Here is a 20,030-nt window from a genome sequence, read left to right as displayed (position 1 = left end):
TTTTCTATCCATTTTCTATTTCAGAAAGCAGAAATATTGTACTTAAAAGGCCAAAGATTCAACATTTAATAGAAAGCCACTGTGATTGATTGAAGATTAGGAAGATAGGAAGGAAATTCAAAAAACATTTTGATATAAGTAGAATAATATTTAATTTTTGTTTCATGAAAATACATCTCTCTTTTACATATGCACACAAACAAAGCATTCTTACATATTTCATTATATGTACATATAAACACTTACGTTTATCGTGTTTACTTCAAATTAGTGTTTTTATTAAATTTTGAATTCTAATCTTAAATTGAAAACACACACACACACACACACATATATAATATAATATAATAAATTTAAAAAAATTGCTAGCATAAAATTGCATTTGAAAAAATGATTATACAAAAAATAATAATAGTACGCACGAATGTATGCCTCCTTTGAGTTTCCGACAGTAGAAAGTTGCTTTCTTAGAAATTTTTAATTTGCTTATTTTACAAGGGAAAATAATAGATCGTACGCATGTAAGCCTCCTGCGAGTCTACGACGATAGGAAGATGCTTTTTAAGAAATTTTCAGTTTACTTAATTTACAAGAAAATATAATAAAACACACGCATATATGCATCCTGCGAGTTTTCGTATGTAAGAAGTTGCTCATTTTGAAACTTTCAGTTTTCTTATAACGTTCAAGAAAAAATAATAAGACGCACACATGTATGCCTCCTTCGAGTTTCCGATAGTAGAAAGTTGCATTCTTAGAAACTTTTAGTTTACTTATTTTACAAAGGAGAATAATAGATCGCAGGCATGTACGCCTCCTGCGAGATTTCGACAAAAAAATTGCTTTTATAAAAATTGTCAGTTTGCTTAATTTACAAAAGAAAATAATAAAACGCACGTATGTATGTCTCCTGAAAGTTTTTGACGGTAAGACGTTAATTTTTTAAAAACTTTTACTTTGCTTAATTTACAAAAAAAATTAATAGAACGCACGCATGTATGCATTTTGCAAGTTTTCGATGGTAGGAAGTTGCTCTTTAAAAAATTGATAGTATGCTTAATTTACAATGAAAAATAATAGAAAGCATACATGTATGCCTTTTGCGAATACTCGACGGTAGGAATTTGCTTTTTAAAAATTTTTATTTTGTTCAAGTGAATGCGGGATCTTTATTCTCAAAGTTAGCGCATCCATTATATTTTCTCAAACGGCTGCGGTGAAAAAATTAAGATAGGCGCAATTAATAAATTACTAAACAGAAGTTAATTTCGATGCACATCCCATCGGATTGTGCTGAAGAGTCCGCGAGTATTTCAGTATCAAAGATAGCACATCTCATGATTTTTCTTCGAAACGGCTGCGATGAAAAAATCGGGATAGACGTGATTAGTTACTAAATCAAAGTTAATATCAATGCGCGTCCCATCGGATTGTGCTGAACAGGCTGCTAGTATTTCAGTATCAAAGACAGCGCATCCCGTGATTTTTCTTAAAATTTCGAAACGGCTGCGGTGAAAAAATCGGGGTAGGCGCGATTAATTAGTTACTAAACAAAAGTTAATTTCAATGGACGTTCCATCGGATTGTGCTGAAGAAGCTGCGAGTATTTCACTATCAAAAGTAGCCCATCCAATGAGTTTTCTTCGATACGGCTGCGGTGAAAAAATTGGGATGGGCGCGATTAATTAGCGACTAAATCGGTGTTAATTTTTATGGAAGCTTCATTTGATTGTGCTGAAGAGGTTGATTATTGAGTCTTTTTCGTGACGCTGATTGGTTCTCTCGCTGTGCTAACTTCGTGAGCAGCTGTCATTACATTGACTTTTGACAGTTTGATGTATTGATGTTGATGTATAATTATTCTTACATATCTTATTGTACATATAAACACAGACGTTTTTCGTGTTTCACTTTGAGCTCACGTTTTTATTATAGTTGGAATTCTTAAATGGAAATTACATATATTTTTATTTGTTCATATGAGAAAATTCTAAATTTATGTAATATATAATATAATATAATATAGTATAATATAATAAATTAAAAAGAAGTGCCAGTGTAAAATTGCATTTAAAAGGATTTATACTTTGAGGCTTCCATGAGAAATATCTAACAACTTTATTATTATTATAATTACACAGTTATATTTTGTTCATGCGCAGCATAAAATAGAACCAAACAATATACACGGAACAAAGTCGAAGACTGTATTACTTTACGGAATACTTATTCGTAATCTGAGATGTGGGAGAACATGATTTTCGAATACGCAATTTTTCGAGAATAAAACCCTAGCAGTCTCGAAAGATGTATATAGCACGGACACGCACCACAAATATCCGCGGTGCAGAAAAGTAAATGTTGCTACGTAGTTTACATCCACTTCTTCAGGGGTCGTTAGTGCACGAGGGCATTTTGAGGTAATGTGCAAAAGGCCGTCAGTCCTCTCTTAGGTTTCTCTCTGTCGTTACTTGGAGTGTGATCAGAGGATGGTATAAGGTGCATGAAATTCAATTGAATTAGATCTGTTATTTTGATTTTACGGATGATTGATTATATAAATCCTTTAATTTTCTTTGGTAAATGCAATTTTACGGTCGATATTCGTATTCAGTCGACGACCCGGTATATCATGAAAGCAGGTTACCGACAATCAAACAAGCAACTATATTCCATCCATTTGATACGGAAACTTCATGAGCGAAGTTTATCAGATTCTTGTTTTCTATATAAATATATGCTATATAAATAAAAAAGAACTGATGTATTGCACATCTTGAAAAAAAGCTGATTGAGTCACAATCTTTGCTTGAATTCGCGATATACGCAAAGCAATTTCTCGGATCATTCATCTTTTGTCTGATTCTTCAACTATTGACTTTTCTTTAACAATAAATTATAATTTCAAGAAAAGTCAAATTATGTATTAATTAAATATAAAAGAGTATTTAAATGTTATGAATTGATTTATTTCTACATATCAATAAAAAATGTATTTATTATACTTTTTCTTTATTGAATTAGAATTAATTATATAGGCCATATAGTGCGAAAGTAAAAGTAAAAATTTTAAACAATATATTAATTAAAAGTAACATTATTAAAATTGTCAGTACTTAGACATATTAAAACTATTGCAAAACATTGTCTTGATGTTTGTGAGGCATTATATAGAAGCGGATACTCTTTAAGTTGCCCTAGTTTCTAAGAGAGGATTGTATTATACATCATGTTGTATTATGTGCTGTTTCTTTACTATATCCATTTATAGGTAAATTACATCAGTGTATTATAACCTTATAATTAATGCATCTACATTATGACGTCGTAACTGTTGCATCTCACATCATCGATCGATTTTCCAAAGAGCAAAAAGCCTAACAAGATGTGTGTCAATCAGAAATTGCTTAGTGCATACAATTAGAAAAGAAATATATATATATATATATATATATATATATTTCTTTTCTATTATAATAATATATATAAAATTGTTTTTTTAATGTTTAGGTTCATATCAAAAGAGGTAATTATGAAAAATAATAAAATAACACATATTCTATAAATAATTTATTTATTTATAATGCGCAATTATATATATAATATTTGGTTGCAATAGGCAACTATGACAAAAGCCTTTTATTATGTATTAAATATTATCTGGTCATCAGTAACGATTTTCGGTAACAAAATCGTTATTGATGAGCAAGTTATATTTAATAAATAATGACGTTTGTGGCGCGATATTATTTATTGCAATAAATTCTACAATTATGCATTGTAATGAACTATACGGAAAATCAATGCACTTTAATAAATTTTAATTTATAGACTTTGAATTTATGTCATAATAATATCAAATACATTAAATGTTTTTCTGTGAATAATAATAATAATAATAATAGTAATAATAATAATAATGTATTAAAGTTGTCTATACGTTGCTTAACCACGTCAACAGTTTTCCCAAGAAGGAACAAAATCATTCTTTAACACACAATATGAAAGAGAAAGAGAGAGAGAGAGAGCGATTTTCTAACGGTTCACTATCTTCTAAAGATAACCCGGCACGATAAATCGATATTTGTCCCCGTCTCTCTCTTTTTTTTTTTCTATTCTTCGTTACGTTCGATTGTGTAATGGGTCTGTACATACGCGACTGTGCCGTAACTGCAGTGCATACATGCACCGCACCCCGGGTCGGGGATTCGTGTCCGGTGCATCTGTTGCATCCCGCACGCAGGTGAACGCGCGCGCACGCTCCGCCGGGCGCGGGAGAACGGGTTCGAAGCGCGGGGGCGACCGGCGATGGTGGTGCTGCTGGTGCTGGCGGTGGTGATGGTGACGGTGGTGGCGGTGGCGGCGGCCGCTCTCGGAAGAGGTGGCCGCGCCGTGAAGACGCGCGGGGGTTGGAAAAACGATAGGGAAAGCTCGTAGCGGGCTACCGGTTACTACGCGGACGCATGCCCGCTGATAGCTCAGTGGAGCGCGCGACTTCGTGCCGTAAGCACATTTCCGAGTGAATCTCTTTTTTCTCTCTCTCTCTCTCTTCTCTCTCTCTCTCTCTCTCTCTCTCTCTCTCTCTCTCTCTCTCTACTCTACTACTACTACTACTACTACTACTACTACTACTACTACTCTCGCACACACACACACACACACTACACTATCTCTCTCTCTCTCTCTCTCTCTCTCTCTCTCTCTCTCTCTCTCTCTCTCGTCAAATGTGTAAGTGTAGGTACGCGTGTGCGCGTTTCTTTCTCGCCTCGCCTTGCTTCACTTCACCTCTCATCTGCTTGTCTGTCTCCACCTCAACCTCGCTCGTCGCCGCGAGGATGGCAGGCACGTTCGCCGGCAAATAAAATCCGTGTTGGGCGATGCAGCGATGGGGGTGGTGATAATCGCAGAAGAAAGGGAGTAAGGGGAAACGCGCATCCTGAGGGACTTTTTGTGCATTTTCACGAATGATATCGAGATAACGAGACTATGAACATAGATCGAAAGTGATAACGAGAAGCTATGAGAAAAGACTAGTGAATATGATTAGAGGAGTAATATTTGAAAATTTATAGATATCACACGTGAAAAAGTAGGGTTGAAAGGAAAGTGATATTTGAAAGAAGACGAAAGAAGCAAAGAAAGCAAAGGGAGAAGAAGAAGAAAAAGAGAGAGAGAGAGAGAGAGAGAGAGAGAGAGAGAGAGAGAAAGAGAGAGCTTTGATAATGTCTAACAGATCAAAATATCTTAAGTGTATGACATGTTTGTGTTTTCTCTTCAGATGTAGCGAATATTTCGTAAAGAGTGCGTTAGTTATCTTATTTCGTAAAAAAAAATTTTGAAATCAGAAGCTACGGGGCTTCTTGAAAATCATAACTATTGCGGATACCACCAAAAGAGAAGCAATGTGGTGAAGAATATAGAGCGAGAAAGAAAAATATCAACATATTTCTTCGTGAGATCTAGAAGAAAGAAACCACGCCATAATATTGAACACGAAATCTGCGAACAATAATGATCGAGGAAGACATAAAAAGGCGAAGAGAAGAGAAGAATTACGGGTTGACTTAAATGAATATATGTCACTAACATTAAGACGGAAAACAAGAGAAAAAAGAATGAAAATTATGAATAATGTCCCCACTTTCTTCCCTTTATTAAGCGTCAATATCACGAGATATTAAGGATACTTTAAACTGAGTTTTTTTATCTGATGTTGTAAAATGAGAGATTATATGAAAATTTTAGTGAAAAAAATCATTCGTATTATTTTTGTTTAATGTGCACACTTTACTTCTTCCATTGCTTTACTGTATTCATATCGATACATGTACTCTTGAGTGCATACCTCACTGTAGCATATACACGTCGCGATAATCCGTACAAATAACCGTATTGTAAAACAATTTAATCGGACATTCATGCCTTTACATATCCGCCGATCTTTTTCTCTTTCGGACAACCCCCTTTTCATCTGTCGAAATACGTACCGATATACGTTTATTTCTAACCCGATAGCCGGAACTGATAGAAAGGTTTCGCCAGCTGTTCGTCATGCAGAACTGTTACAGTTGCTTTCACCAGCTTTTCTCATCCGATGTCGAAGCGTGAATTTTCACATTGTGGAAGAATATCCGCATATTTCTGTTTATACAAATAAAACCTCATTGATTCTAATTTCACTTATTACAATTCCAATGTAGGGAAAATAATCTAAAGTAATTACATTCCTAATTCGAGAAATGTGTATTATGAGAATCTGCATATTACGTAAGAGAATATCAATTGTTGATCCCTTTAAATATATTTACGTGAGAGATGTTTATCTTATAAACAACTGACAATGAGCTAAACGCTATATGTATTTCACGAAATGGAAATGCGAGATATCAGTGATATATCCCATAGGAGGAAAGTATAATAAATATTTGAACAGCTATAGTATTTTTCCGAACCGCTATGCGATGACTCACACTTAAGTATTCCATTGTGCAGAGAGTTCTGCAAGCATTGCCCTGCATAGCAGGCGTTTCCAAAAATACACGTTTCGTTTTAGCGTTTCGCGCACGTCGATATGCAAACGCATCAGTAATTCATGGACTGTAGCTCGTTGCAGAGTTGCAGCAATAAAGAGAAGAAAACTAGGAAATTTATTAGAAATTTCCGAGCTGTAATGGGCGAAGAGATTCCTCAGAGTACTCTTTAATGCTATCAAATAATAAAACATTCTTCGCAATGATAAAATCGATAGACACGTTCTTATCTCTCCTTCTTATTTTCCCACTTCTTTTTCAACATTATATTGCTCTTCTTTCATTTTTCTTTTAGTGATAATATATTGATTATGAAATTAACGACGAAAGGCTAAATCTAATTTAAAAAAAATTATCCTAAAGTTCATTCCGATATTTTCTCTTGTTTTCGGAAATAAAGATGATAACACGAAATAAAAAGTATCGAGTGAAAATGAGTGTTTGCAAGACGGCGTGAACTATAAAGTGATTTCAAAGTGACAAGTATTGAACGCGATCAAACGGCGAGATTCTGCTTTCAGCTCCGACCTCTCCTTCCAGTTTTGCTTGTTCCGTTGTCAAGAGTATTGATATTTCGCTGAAAACACTCGCAAAGACACGCAACTGACAGCCAAAGCATGAGAGACGTATATTTGTCCCCGACAAAAGATGTGTCCAAGAGCTGATCTTAGGACTCGTTCATGTCACTTGCCGAGTGTCTGAGGAAGAAAAATAATAAACGGAAACCGACAAACACGCAGAGGATGGAAGCATGATTCTGATACCACGGGTCCGGCGAACTCGACGGAAAACTAGAAGAAGAGCGTCTTGAGGTCGAAGAGAGATATCAAAGGGAAGGGTGGAATGACGAGAGATTGCGGGGCTATGGATACCCGCGAGGACGGCGGAGTCGGTCGATCGCGAGGCTCGAATCTGTTGACTTAACCGTCTCCAAGGGGAGGCTCTCGGCATGCGTCCGGTGGAGCCGAACGGGACGTCGTCGTACTTCTGTTTAAGTTACGCATTACGAGAGATTACGTTCGCGACATGACTTCGGCAAAGAGAATTACCGCGTATCGTTGACGTCACTCGCGGAATATCAATGTCCTCGAGACGCGATTCGAAGGAAGACTCGCGCCTTTTGCTAATGCCATCGCAGGAGATTATTTCGAATCGGAGTCGAACCCTGATATTTTCTGTGGTATGTACGTGACCCCAACGACGTGGAAAGAAATTTGCGGCAGTACAGCCTCGAAAAGACCGGGCACCGAAGACAGTACAACTTTGTGTCCCTGGTACGGTACCGTTTCCTGAAGGACGAGGCTAGGTAGTGCGTGCGTATGTGTGTGTGCGCGCGCGATTGTGTGAAAGAGGAAAAAAACACGGGGAACTCAAAGATACCTTTCGTGCGGTGGATACCTGCGGCTGAGTATCTCTTCAAATTGCTTCAATTGTCTACACCTCGTGCCAGGCGCTTGCGAATATCGTACCGGATCGTGCAAGATCAGCTGTACGAATCGGTATCACACGGTACCGTCGAAGAATGAAACAGTCTGGCAAAGGATCGTGAGGAATAAAAAGGTGCGTTTTAGTTTGAAAAAGCTGATAAAGAAAATACTATTCACAAAATATAGTTATCCTGTAGTTATCTTTCCCCATTGAATCTTATTTGAAATTCACTTTATTATGTGCAAATAGACGAATCTATTTGGTACATCTTTACATAGAATTCTTTTCGTTAATAAATTTAATACTAATTTCAAATAAAATAAACATTATCTATTCAAAAAAGAAGATTTTTGCTTTTATTACGGACTTTATTTAGTAAACCAATGTTATCACAAAATAAGAGAAGAAATATATAGACATCTAATATTCGCAATAACGGCTAAATGAGATCTATTTTTAGAGATCTCAATTTTTCCGGACAAAAGCCTCTTTCACAATAAATACTACGGTACGCCGCGCAGTTCTATCTTACAGCAGTTCCCAGGATTTTTCTTTCGATCGAGCTTCAACTCATTTTTATCCAATAACCGTGCAATAAGCTCATATTCCCAGCTATCTAGTCGCCTCGATGATGTTTTAAAATAAATGTTTTTATCTCTCACTAAAAACACCTGAAAGGATAACAAATAATAGTTTCCCCTGATGTATTATCAGTAATATTTCCTTCATTTGCTTATAACAGGAAGTTCATAAAACTAATATGTCTGTTTTATAAAAAATATTGTTTATTCTTACATGGTACTATACATATTGTATGTATTTTTTGTTAAAGAAAATTTTTTACGCCTATTTAAAAGTACATCAGATCAGACAGATACTAGTCTACTTTCAAACTTATTGGAAACAGATTATTGGAATATTTATTGCGGGATCGAAGAATTTATTGGTTAAATTGATTTAATATAAATTTATCTTTGTATGCACAGAATATTATAATTAATTTGCGTATTCTTAGTTTCATTATCATCAATTGAGATAATTGACGTTTTGTCACACACACACACACACACACACACACATATATATATATACATAGTTAATTCAGATTTTGTCATATCAAAAGATGAAACTTTTTTGTGCAACACAAATGTTTGATACTTTAATAATTTTTCAGTACGCCGACAATTAATCAGATTGTTAATTAGGTTCTTTATGGATAACATAATTCAATACATTAATTTTATCACATCAAAGGGAACGATATAGTAACTTATTCTACTCTAAGCAAGACAGACGATAGTCATTTGATTGAGACCATCCTCTCGATAGCTTTCACGCTACTCTGAACATCTATGTTTCCCTCTACAGACCTTACTAACGAGATGCGTGAGACATATCCGATGTAGTGACATCTCGCTTATTATTAACTGAGTAATTGGCGAGAAAATCGATGTGAAACTTGCGTGAAATTGTATGTACAGGCAAGTTTCAACGAATTTATCGAGTAACAAATTAAAAAATAAATAGAAAACGTAAAAATAAAAATCTCACAAATATACGATATTAGAGGAGTTATTCTTTCGACCATATATTGGAGAATAAGTTAGAAAGCATCAATTATAGAATCGACATCGAAAATTGAAAAGATTTTAAACAATCAAGCATTGACAAACAGTTAGTTAAATGTAATTCTTTTATTGAATTTAATTAAATACGACAGAAATTTTATATTTAATACTTAAATATTACTAAAAATAATTAATATTGACAAACAAAATAAGACAATGATTATAAACTATAAAAGAAAAAAATTTTTTTCAGTTTTTTTTAAATTGATTAAATATTTTATACTCTTGACTTTTTTCTTTTTTCTAATCTCGCACTTTTCGTTGAGCGCAAACGGAATGACTTTGAAAAAGTCACTTGACGGGTAAAAACTTTTTAAATATCGTTGATATATAAACTATCGTTGATATAAAATTGAATGTCAATCTCTATCTGAAGAGTTTTCGCGTTGGCTGACGTAATAGAATTTAGGCTTATGTGTAGCATGCGTGTACACTTAATTATCAGCATATAAAACTATACGACGAGTTTTAATATTTGTGACAGAATGTTACCCGTTACCATCATTATATCATCATCTTGTCACTATATGAACATAGATATACCTCCATCAAGCATATCAATTTGTAATATCTGCAAAGCTATGCACCAGTTCTATTGAACTCCGTTAGTGTATGCAAATGCATGGCACGTAGTTGCACGTTTTGCTGTATAGCGATCGTTACAACGTTATCACAGAAAATAAAAAATCTCTCAAGAAAAGACTATACACGAGAGAAACAACGAATAATAGTTACTTATAATTTAACGCTATAACACATGGAATATAAAAATAACTATTTTTCTAATCTTTATTATAGATGATTACATTACATGTGTATTAATTGAGGATTCATTTTTTGATACAAATCATTAAACAGAGATATTTGACAAATATTATTTAAATCTTAAATTCTTTTTGTGTACAAAATCTCAATTCTTATTTTTTAACACGTTGTAAAAAGCTGTTTTCTCAGTTTTGTTAAAAGAAATTATAAATTTTAATTCGACGTAAATATGCCTTAAATAGCACAATCATAAAATGTTGAACGCGCATAGGCACAAACAGAAAATTTGTGAATCGCATGCTGCTATTTTTCTATGACGCGTCAATCGATCGTATCTCCCGGAACGGGGAATACCCGCGAAATTGAAATGGCCGTGGAAGATCACAGATGGGAGGAGGGAGGAATGCAATTTCTGCCGCGATACGAAAATTTTCGATGCCATTTCTGCCGTGCCACCATTCGAGGTTACTGAGCCATCGCACCTATTTCGTAGGATTAAATCTTTAGACATGTATTTCACGTTGATGTTTTGAATTAGAAAAAGAGAGATAACGACAATCATGTTGATGTATAAATAAAAAAAGTAATTACATATCCATATAAAAGGAAGCATCTTATTTCATTACTGCAGTTTAATTTTACAATTAAATATATCAAAAAATTATTACAAAACATATTATTAATCCTAACAGTTAGAATATTGTATTTAATGTAATTGTTATGATAGACATTAAAATTGTTAAAAGAATGTAATACGTGATAGTATTTTTTAAGCAGCAATATTTTTGACCTGGATCAAAATATAACAACATGGGATAGAACATAGCATAAATCTTTATTTACATGTAATAGTTACATACAATAATACATGTTATACATATAATTATATACATACAATAGTTACATACAATAATACATGCTATACTTATAATTGTACATACATATAAGTTTATTAATATTGACAACAACAATGTGTATATTTCCTAGTGCGCATAAACTAGAAAAATAGATGAAAATAATTTTTAAAAATATTACTCTTAGTTTTTGGATTATAGTATCACTAATCTCATATTATATGATCGTAATATAAAATAAATACAAAAATTTGCAATAACAAATTATAACAAATATTCTATTTCTTATAAATTTTCTCTTTATAAAAACATTTTAAATATTCTACTAAAGAGATGCGAGCTAAGCATATTGTGAACGGCTATTTTAACTCTGTGGATAGTAAAAAGTTGATTCTAACTTCATAAGCGAACAAGAAATTGTCATTAAGGTTTAACGCTTCAAGCACTAGTAAAACAAACTTTTGTTCCCCGTCGCGGTAAAAACCTTTTCACGTTCGTCGATAATTTTCACTATTGTAGGCGTTGAACTTAAAGTATGGCATGATAGATTGGCACAATAAAAAATAAATTATAAACCTATTTTACATATATTAAACAGAATTTTGTATAAGCCAGATACCATCTTGTACATAATTTCCATTTTTATATTAGCAATCTGATATAATGTAAATTAATATATACATATTTTTTAGTCACTGTTACTACACTTATATGTTTCGACGGAAAATTCTATTGTGTCTTTAGAGTGTACGTGTCGATAGACGATGACCGACTGGCCGTCGTCGTGGTGGAGATGACTACCAGGTTAGTGGCTCGTCCCGAAGACGACGACGACGACGACGAGGTCCACGAAGGGGCACGAGACTCGGCCGTGGGCTATCACTGCCACTGATAGAGCCGGCATCTCGTCGCAGCTCACATCGATGCCGACTGCCACATCCACGAAACAAGGTATACATCGTTGAATACGTTTCTGCAACATATCACAATTTTCGTGTACGTTTCATAAATCAAACAAAATAGACAAAAATTTTTTTGATTGATTAATTTTAGCTACAATTACTACTACAAGAGAATTTCTATATGGTTGAAAAATATATTTTTTTATACAAGACACTCGTACTATACTATATTCAAAGCTGTACTACACAAATTCTAGAAAAATGATAACTAAAGTCATATTATTATGCCTATATCATTATTATTACGCCATAATTATACAAAAATTTGAAATTTGGACAATTTTGACAAAGTCTTTAATTGGTTATTACGAAATTAGGATTTTAATAAGAATTCTTAAGAACATTATACATATAATATTTTACAAAAGATTAAATTCACGTCTTTTGCTATATTTGTAATAACTATATATGTACTTCCAAGTAAATTTACTCCATTAAAACTCTTGCTAAAAAAGTTTTAATTTGAAATATATATACAGAGAGAGAAAGAGAGAGAGAAAGATGCAGCAAGATAAAATCATTGTAATAGTGAGAACAAGTACGTTACTGGGGCAATATTAGTCGATTCACTTTGCTATCTTCCATCACTCTGTTCCCGATTCCATTTCACAGTTAATATACCTAATGAAACAAAAGAAGATGTTTTGTCGTCGTATGCCATGTTTAATTATACAGCAACTGGGTAAGGGGACTTCTTATCGATAACTTTCAGTGCTCAAGCACACCGAAACGGGTAGAAGGCAGAGACACGTTTTAATCAGAACAATTTGCTACTGAATCTCAAACAGATATGGTCGCATTAATCAACATTCCTCACAGAGAGCTGTGCAAAGCACATCTATAATTAGTCTAACAAAATAACGAGAGATTCACATGTTTGCTCGCTCAGAGAGTGTAACTACTTTGATGAGCAGAGAAACCGCATATAGTAAAATTCAGTGCAAAAGTAAAACGTTGATGCTTCTATTTTGAATAAACGTTGATGTTACCGCAATTTACATTAACAAAATAATTCTTGATGCTTGCTATTCTTTTAACCGTGTCGGTTCTCTAATGCAACATCCTGGGTCTATTCTGGAGAGATATCCGAAGTTCTTTAAAAATATACGTGTACTCTATGTGGAATAATATTTTTCTGTGCATTGCGTATCAGTGCTCTCAAATCGCCATCGTATCGAATCGTTATTGAAGAAACGATTTACCTCAAACCGTCGCAAACTGCGGAATTGTCAGCGGAAAATATCGGGGAACGGGGAAAGGGGAAAGAGGAGAAAGGGACATGGACGACTAGTGATCAACGTCGAGGTAGAGTCGGCGGTATTTAGGACTCATTGTTCGTCTAGTGGTTGCCATGCATTGACTCGATAGACGTGCCTGTAGCTTGGCTCTATCCATCATTTGTCCCCTTTCGCCTTTATTCATCTGCCCCGCAGCTTTTCTCGTGGGGAGGCACTAAGATCTCTTAACGGTACTTTATCCTTGCTCCCCGATCTCCCCTTGAACTTTGATATTTACCCTCTTGTTGTTGCTGCTTGCCATAAACGATTGACGCGGATCTACCGAAACAGTCGTGAGGTCATCTTTCAATACATAAAAATAGAATCATCAATACTTAGAAGAGAAGTGACAACACTGACCAAAGTACTTGTCGATATTTGTGACAATATGCACGCGACACACAGGCGTAAAGTTCGCTCTTGATTTGCATTCTTAGGATATCTCGCGAGACAACCTGATCAGTCATCGCGCGAATTCTACGTGAACACGTTGACGTCTCGGCGATTTAAAGAATTCAGAGAAATAAACGTGTCTCCTACCGCGATACCGAAATTCCATTGTAAATGCCTCCACGAATACTGATTTCTTCGCGTTCCTGCGAGCAAAGAACAGTAGCTTTTCTCCACACGCGGGCTCGCATGTTCATCTATACGTTCCATTTGTCTCCCCCTTGAAGTATCGATCGTCGAACGACACCGACTATGAAACTCTACGAAACTTGCGAGAGGTAACCTGTGGAATTGACAGAGCAAAAAGCTCCTTTCGGATCTGAAGTTCGGCGCGCGTGGAGAGATTTGCAAATTCGGCGCCCCCGAGCACGAACGCTCGCGAATATCCGTTCTATGCAAATCGGCAACCCGCATGGCAAACGCGTTCGCGGACGAATTCCGCATACGAATTACCGAAAAACGATTACTATTATACGCTACGCATGGATACTATAGCCTTAAAATTTAATATTCACACGTACATACACGTATACTAGGGAGAATGTATATTTACGTTGTGTGAACTATCGACATCGATCGTTTGTTTATTCTGTAGTACATGATGAATAATTCCAAAAAAATATTTGACAAATATTTTTTTGAATATGTGCAAATTCTTATTTTGCTATTCTTTTAAATTTTATCACAGTTTTATTATTGGATATCTTCAAAAGTTTTTTCGGGAAAAAGAGATTATGATAATTGTATACATATATAAATTAATTTATACATTACTAAATTAAATTTTTTAAATAGAAATGTCTTTATTTTCAAATAATGTAATATTTTTAGTTGGCATAACCTTTAGCATTTAACGTAACTAACATAAGCATTAAAAAAACATAAACGTTAGAACAAAAGCTTTGAAGAAATATACATATATGTTATGTATAATATGAAAGTTAATAGTATTTTTAATTGTTTTATCAAAAAAATTGTTTGTATTATGAAAAATATGTTCATTAAAAAAGCATTAACGGATCATGATTGAGATGTAATTTTGCTATCGGCATTTTCCTTCTTTTTAAGCTTCTGACAGCATAAGCTAAAGTACATGTAAATATTGAACGTGCATCATTTTATCTATAAATAAAATCACTGAACACACGAAACCAATTATAGATGCAATAACGTTTTTATATCAGATGAACAACCGAGCGGATGTCAATAAATTATCGCGCATTCTCTTCGCGTATTTCACAATAAATTCGATAAATTTACACCAAGGAAAAAGTAGAACGTTACAAAACTCTTATTGTCTTCAGCACAGATAGATTATAGCCTGAATTTTCCGGTCTCCGTCGAGGCCATGTTTATTCTGTCTATTGATCGCAGGATATCACAAATAGCGTATGTAATCTACTTATGAAATCTATAAAGTTATAGGAACAGACTGAAAACTCATCCCAGTATTCATCCGAACAAAAATGCGGTTACTCATTTTTATCTAATAAAAAGAAATGTTTATCCCAAACATTTTCCTCTGTGTTTACACGAATTAAAAATTTGGAATCGTGATATCAGGAAGTGCATATGAAATTTTAGAAAGATGATTAATACTAGGAAATGAAAATTGATAAATGTGTTGTGTGTGAATTAATCTACGGATACATTTATTTTGTTTAATTAAAATATGACAATGACAAAATATCATTAAAACAATTAAAAAACATTACGATATGAAGAAAACGATATATTGAATACGTTATGGTCCAATCAGTATCGATTGATGAAATTTGTGGCGGAATAATGTTATTGGAATATTAAAATCGTTTCTCGATAATTCTCTTTGCCATATTCATGAGCTTTCTTTCATCGTGTTCATCGATCATATCAGTCAAGGTAGTCAGCTGTCTGAGGAATTAACAGCGAAGTCAGCACTTACGTAAATGTTCTAGCATAGCTTGACATATATAGAGTCGAAAAATTTTGCAGAATATTGAAACTGTGAAAAATTCTTTTTCGACTTACTTGACTATGTTGGAATTCGACATCTTAATTAAGGATAAGTATTTCTTTGAAATACAATTTTCGATTTTTTTTTTACTTTAATTGCACATTTGCAATGAATGTCTTTCAACAGCAGTACTTTTAAAACTTGTTTTCAAATATTTTATTTTTTGCAATATTAAAACAAAGCATTATTTTAAAACAAGCTTATTTTTCTTTCTACACAATCTATTTATTTGCAAATCCTTAAACTAAGAGTATTAAATCTCACATACAAACACACACACACACACACACACGCAAAATGATATTTTGAATTACTCTCGCTACAAATAAAATTTTTTTTAGTTTCACTACATTTTTTTTTAATTTCCTTGCATTTTCTCCTTTATGAAAATGCGCTTCTGAATTTTCACTTGACCTCTATATGATCTTACAGCTGAAAGTACGTACTTGAATATCTCTTTTTATTCATCTGCACATTTGTACGTATTGTATTAATTTCTATAAAGAGACATTTTTCTTCAATTTCTTCAGTATATCTCTATTAAATTTTTTTAATGATTTAAACATTATTAATGATTGAAACATTATTTTATCGTACACAATATAATTAAATATATTATAATTAAAATGATATAACAAAAGATTTGGAGTTAATCATTAAAAATATCCGACAAGAGATTGCGGTTAAGATCTTGTTTGCAACAGGAATCAAACGCGGCTCAGTTTTATCAGCGGAAAGAAGCGAGTTAGGAAATCTGATAAAGGAAATAAAGTAAGAGGCTTCAGGTGCATCGGATCGTTAAAAGGAAACCGAAAAATCTTCTTCGTCGACAAGCACACGGCAGTGAAATCGGAGAGGCGATCGACGAGGCGTAAAATTCGTTGATAATAGACCTGGAGAACTTCTTTTTCGTCTGCACATGAAATTGCCAAACGAATATACCAAAAGCTGCTCAAAAGAGAACAAAAGCACTAAGCAATGAAATAAAAAATGTTGACTCTTGAATTGTCAAATAATGCATTACGGTACGTCATTCGAATTGATCATCACTTCGTGAGTTAATTTTCGATGATTGACTATTGTTATTATATACTTAGAATATTTTATGTCTGCTGTTTGTTATATCAAATTTATTGACTACATTTTGGTGCATAGTAGTTAATCATTTATGTGGACGACGAAAGCTTTCAAAAGAAGTTCCAAGTGGAGCATACATTAGAAACTGGGTCATATTTGGATCATCTTATTTGACTACTTATCTCTTTCTCTTTTTTTTGCATAAAAATTATGGAAAAATGGATATTTCGAATATTATTTCCAAATATTTATTGAACGTTTCCAGATTCTCCCGATAAAAAGTGTTTTAATTACCAGTATCTCTCTCGCCATTGGAAATTCTTATAACCTACGAAGTTATTTAAAGTTGCCAAACTTTGCGACGTAATTACCGCGTTACAACTTTCGGTTAATATTCCTCATAGAGGAAGGAACGTCAGCCTCTTATACGCGTAAAATCTTTTGACACTAAAATACACAAGGCATACAGGTTGAAAAATATTATTCAAATTTATGGGAAGGATTCGATAATATTAACATTATAAAGCGTGTGAATAATTTCCAAAAAAGCATATCTAATATTGAGAATGATTACAAAAATTAAAATTTATTAGTTCGTAATTTACAAACTGTTTAAAGATTGTCAACAGTTTATAGCAATAGCATTTATATTTATTGTAATTTGAAAGTGAAAAGTTATTGAATTTTTGGAACTTTTTGTATTTTTTTTCAAACTAATAATTGATTGTTATGAAAATAAAAGTTTTGATAAACTTTGAAAAGAATCGTACTACATTTGTATGCTGCAAACCAAGTCGGCTAGGAATTCTATAAACGAAATTTTGATTATTTGTCGACTACGCATTGCCACAATTACAATTAAGGTCCACGATGGAGCTTACTCCATCATCCGCATTCATTTTATTGACATCGCAATATTGGGGATATTGATCAAATGTAATATATGTAGGTACGTTGCGGGAGAAGCAGCAATCTATTAATCACGTTAACTTTACAGGACGCAGTGAGTCTGTACCACAAACTGAAACTAAGCTACTTATTTATAAATAAACGTATATTCTCGTAAATGGAATTAAATAAATGTAAATTACATTATTATTTGAATGTTGTCAAAATTGCTGTTGAAATTATTTGCTAAAGCACTTCTATTATTTATAAAATTAATTTCAAGTCTTGCCGTGTTATGAATGTAATATTAATCAGAATTTATTAGAAACAAATATTAGCACAAAAGTATGCGTGCATGTAAGTTACACAAAATCAAGATTGAATATTTAAATAAATATGTTAAAATAAAATATAATAACGATGAAACGCATCGGATTAATTTATTTCTTGGAACAGATTGAAAACTGAAGCTTAATTCTTCTGAGCTTTATTTGTTATCAGCGTCGTAGGTTTATTATCAGGGCATATGTGCACGAAATGTAATTTGCACTTGGTGTAGATCAGAAAGATTATTACAGCACAATAGAATTTACATAGTTTGTAGGGTAACGGGTAGCTTTAGATAGCGATACATAGATAGTTATACACGAATAGCAAATAGGGATCCCCTTCTCCGAAATCGCCTAGCAGTGAGTCAACTCGAACTGAGATCCGATCATATATAGCCCGAAGTCGAAACTAAAACAGAAACTCGAGCCGCGCGCATCATCTGTCGAATTAAAATGTTATAGCCGAAAAGCATATTAGAGCTATTAGCGCTACTATATGTGTCAATATTATTTTTAGCAACCGCGCATCGCTGGAATTTTAAATGGGCGATCTTGCTTTTAGCTCGCCGCAGTTTGCAATAGTTGACGGCATAAAAGAGTTCTCTTTGAAATATTTTGCAATAACAACTTGTAGCGATGTAAATTTATAAGATATATGTATATAAATATGGAAAGAATGCTGTTTAAAGATATATATAAACATCTGAAATTGACGTACTTATTAGCTTATTTGATTTTGCTAGGTATAACGTGCAAATTGAGAGTCACTGAGGCTTTTAAATCAGCCCCTTCCTCCCCTCGTATGCTGTTTAGTTGCTCGTTCTTCGGCCAGATAAGCCACGTTAAAAATACACCGGGACATCCCTGTCTCTTCTGTCCTCTTCTGCTTCGCGAAGATCTTTGCCCGGCCACTACAATGCTTTCACGCCGCTCTTCTTTCCTTTCTCATTCACATCACTTTTCCCTTAATCTTCCTTTCCCCTCTTTATCTCCCTCATCCTCCTTTTTTTTTATCCGTCTCCTCAGCCGTAGGAAGAAATGTCAGCGAAACAGCCGAACGAAATCTGTTAAAGGTATCTTTTCATTGGATCTGATGGCGTAAGAAGAAGGTAGTTTGATGGATAAGCGTTACGGCAGAAAAATTCAATGTCAGCGCAAATGTAATTTAGGACGAAAGAAGGATAACGCAGCATAGTACAGACAGAGAAATAGACGAATGGTTTCCCCATTCCTGCATAAATCCCTTAAGAATATTTGAAACAGAGATTGAGAGAGAGTATAGAATCAAGAGTAATATGACATTAATTTGACTAACTTCTAGAATTTGCTGCGAAATTTTCGAATAAGATACCTCTAACTTCGTACCGTAAATACAAACAAGTTGTTAATTTTAACAATTCTAATATGGGTAATACATATGTAGATTAGAAATTGAATATTGCAAATAAGATTGTATTTTTAATGAAAAATTTGTTATTTTATCTTTCTATTTTTAAAGTCAAATTTCATATAAAAAATAAATTACTTTAAATATTTGATTTATCTTTTCACAAATGACTTTCTTCTTAATTACTTTGTGATTTTCAAGAATTTCCATTCCTGCAGCGCAACAACTAAACGTATTAAATATAGGTACATTGACGAATGCTATAATACCTACACAGATACATAAAATAAAATTAATAATAAACATAGTATTTCCCAAATGTTCAGCCAATTTGTAAAAGATTAGTTGTAAATTTAAATATGGAAATAATCGAATATACATATATGTATATACATATAAGAGCGATATGATGTAGCAGAATATGTCACATGGTGATATTTTCCACGCTTGAAAGCATCT

The 20,030-nt window shown here is 33.6% G+C and overlaps 1 protein-coding gene and 1 long non-coding RNA gene across 10 annotated transcripts in view; one reads left to right on the top strand and one right to left on the bottom strand.

Annotated features, from left to right (window-relative positions):
• Positions 1–4,440: 4,440 nt before the first annotated feature.
• LOC105454732 (kynurenine/alpha-aminoadipate aminotransferase, mitochondrial-like) overlaps positions 4,441–20,030 on the top strand; it is a 79,450-nt gene continuing 63,860 nt past the window's right edge. For 2 of the 8 annotated variants that reach the window (XR_975027.1, XR_975028.1), the window contains exons 1-2: positions 5,144–8,090; positions 11,950–12,156. The gene's annotated coding sequence lies outside the window, so the exon portion shown is untranslated. Of the gene's footprint in view, positions 4,520–5,143; positions 8,091–11,949; positions 12,157–20,030 lie in introns of those variants that run through there. The other 6 variants (XR_975033.1, XR_975029.1, XR_975030.1 and 3 more) reach the window with 6 other exon arrangements.
• Positions 12,094–16,311, bottom strand: LOC105454731. 2 transcript variants are annotated; one of them, XR_975025.1, is made up of 3 exons: positions 13,370–16,311; positions 12,715–12,788; positions 12,094–12,178 (listed from the first exon to the last, which is right to left on the bottom strand). It is a non-coding gene; the product is annotated as an uncharacterized LOC105454731 (long non-coding RNA). The 2 variants fall into 2 exon arrangements; XR_975026.1 differs by having other exon boundaries at positions 12,715–13,723; positions 13,805–16,311.

This window comes from Wasmannia auropunctata, unplaced genomic scaffold (genome assembly GCF_000956235.1).
Source record: "Wasmannia auropunctata unplaced genomic scaffold, wasmannia.A_1.0 LD335976.1, whole genome shotgun sequence".
Lineage (NCBI taxonomy): Eukaryota > Metazoa > Arthropoda > Insecta > Hymenoptera > Formicidae > Wasmannia > Wasmannia auropunctata.
This window is presented reverse-complemented; position numbering and strand designations above follow the sequence as displayed.